This window comes from Cynara cardunculus (assembly GCF_001531365.2).
Source record: "Cynara cardunculus var. scolymus isolate 2C chromosome LG 9, CcrdV1, whole genome shotgun sequence".
NCBI lineage: Eukaryota > Viridiplantae > Streptophyta > Magnoliopsida > Asterales > Asteraceae > Cynara > Cynara cardunculus.
In genome coordinates, this window is record NC_037536.1 from 5,444,462 (window position 1) to 5,447,604 (window position 3,143).

The window sequence follows — 3,143 nt, forward strand, 5'->3', positions numbered from 1 at the left end:
GTTAAAGTGCGGTGGATTCAGAGATGAATTACTTAGAACACACGCCAACTTGAATGATATGGGAATCGGCTCGAGAAAGTGATTCTTAACAAAGAGATTTGTTTATCCATATATTTTGAGGACACCATTCGTCACTATCCCTGGTTCTGATACCATATGGAGATATGGGTTGAAAGCTATAATATAATGAAATGGTGAAAGTCCGAGAGGAATACCCTCAAAATAGATAGTGGAACTAGTTATGGCTAACTGATTGTTGTAGCACTGGAATTTGTGTTTGTGTCTCACCAAAAGTCTTACACCCATGTTACCTTTATTTGTTATGTTATTTTCAATTGTTAACTCATACCCAATCAAAGTCTTCAAATTCGATATCTGAAGTTAGTATTTCAACTTGAGCCGAAACATGTTATTTGAAAAGTCATTTTTTATTAATAAATTGTCAGTGTGAAGGTCACCTTACGCACACCTTAATTAATTAACGGTCGGTTAAACCTTCAATGTTGGACAATTTAATCCAGCCAATGTGGTTTGTAATATTTGTGTAGGTCGAGTTCACCATACCAAAATAACCGAGTTAACATACCATAATTTGGTCATAAATGGCCAAACAGAAAAACCTGAAATGTAACAGCTATTAGAAAATCCATTTTTTTTATTAATAATAATCATGCATGTGAAGGTTAACTTGTGTATATCTTAATTAATGAACATTCGATTAAACCTTCAATGGCCCCAAGGATTTAAGGCGATGTTTGGGAAACTAGTTGATAAGCTAGCTGTTGACTTATAAAATAGTTGGTAGCTGTTAAGTTATATGTTGAACAAATCATGTTTGACAAAAACTAGCTTATAAGAATGTAAATAAACGAAGAGGGCATCTTGAAAAAAATAATCAATTATAATATTTTAAAATATAATTGAAATATAATAATATAATACATTAATTAATACAAACAAAAATGGTAAATATATATATATATATATATATACTAGGTTCGATCCCGTGTATTACACGGGGTAATTTGAAAAAACTAAATCATGTCAAGAACTTATCTTACATATATGAATGATCATCGAAAGTACGATGTTACTTCAGACTTGTACTTTTGAAATAATTCTGAAGTATAACTCTGAAGAATAACTCTGAAAAATAACTCTTTAGACTTGGATTTAGAAATGAAACTATATCAATAATTAGTTAAAATGAAGTTAACCCTAGAATAAAATTAAATTTAGAAATGAAACTATATCAGTAAATTATATTTAAACTTAGAAGTAAATTTAGAATGACTATTCAGACTTGTACTCTTGAAATAACTCTAAAGTATAACTCTGAAAAATGACTTCAGACTTGTACTCTTGAAATAACTTTGAAGTAAAACTCTTCAGACTTCAGAGCTTTGTATAGGCAAGCCATAAGCTCTGCATGCACTATGTAGAGGCTCTGCATGGTGCTCCTTCTGGAAAAGAAGAGTTCAGAGTTCTGGTGAGCTAACTCTGAAGAATGACTCTTCAGACTTGTACTCTGGAAATAACTCTGAAGAATGACTCTTCATACTTGTACTCTTGAAATAACTTTGAAGTATAAAATCAATCCCACTAAATCTAAGTTCAGACTTCTACGTCTGAAAAAAAAGACTTCAGAGTTCGGGTGAGCTAAGTCTGAAAAAAAAAGACTTCAGAATTCGGGTGAGCTAACTATGAAGAATGACTTTTCAGACTTGTAGAAGACTTCAGAGTTCAGACTTCTAAGTCTGAAAAAGAAAACTTCAGACTTCTAAGTCTGGAAAAAAAAAGACTTCAGACTTCTTTTTCTAAGTCTAAAAAAAGACTTCAGAGTTCAGACTTCTAAGTCTAAAAAAGAAGACTTCAGAGTTTAGACTTCAGAGTTCGGGTGAGCTAAGTCTAAAAAGGAAAACTCTAGAGTTCGGGTCAGCTAAGTCTGAAAAAGCAGACTTCAGAGTTCGGATGAACTAACTCTTTAAAATGACTCTTCAAACTTATACTCTTGAAATAACTCTGAAGTAAAACTCTAAAGAATGACTTCAGACTTGTATTATTGAAATAACTCTGAAGTATAACTCTGAAGAATGACTATTTAGACTTGTATTTAGAAATGAAACTATATCAATAATTAGTTAAAATGATGTTAACCTTAAAATAATTTTGAATTTAGAATTGAAACTATATCAGTAAGTTGAATTTAAACTTGGAAGAGCGTTTGTGTCAAATCTGAAGATGAAACCTTAAGAACTTGAGTTCAGAGTTATTCAAATACCCAATATCTTTGAAAAGACCTTGTGATGAAGTTTGCATCATACAAAGCAAGACCAACCAGAGCTCCTTTGGTCCTTAAGGACTAGAGCCCATGTGGACACACCAACCAAAAGCAAGGCCAACCCAAAAGCAAGGCCAACCAAAGGCCCTGTAGTCAACCAGAGCCCCTATGGTCAACCAAAGCCTCTGGTTCGTCTATCAAGAGCATTTGGGTTAAAAAAATGTTAAATACTTAAATAATTTGAGTCCTAATTACAACCAGAGACCCTCTGGTTAAACATAAAGATCAACCAGAGCCATTCTGGTTCCTTTATGATGGATTGGAATATTTTTCTAAAGTTCAAATAAACAAACGAAAGCAAAGCCATCCAGAAGCCAGACCAACCAGAGGGGCTCTGATTTACAAGACTAAGCCTAAGTCTTAAAGACTTATCTTCAAAGTCTAGATAAGTTTATTACAAGACTTGTACTCTTGAAACTACTCTGAAGTAAAACTCTTCAGACTTTAGAGCTCTATATAGGTAAGCCAGAGGCTCTGCATGGTGCTCCGTCTGGAAAAAGAAGACTATAGAGTTCGGGTAAGCTAACTTTGAAGAATGATCGTCAGACTTGTACTCTTCAGAATTGCAGAAGAGTTCAGACTTCTAAGTCTGAAAAAGAAGACTTCAGACTTCTTTTTCTAAGTCTAAAAAATACTTTAGAGTTCAGACTCTAGAGTTCAGACTCTAGAGTTCGGGTGAGCTATGTTTGAAAAAACAAACTTCAGAGTTCGAGTGAGCTAACTCTGAAGAATGACTTCAGACTTGTTCTCTTGAAATAACTCTGAAGTAAAACTTTTCAGTAAATTGAATTTAGAATAAAAT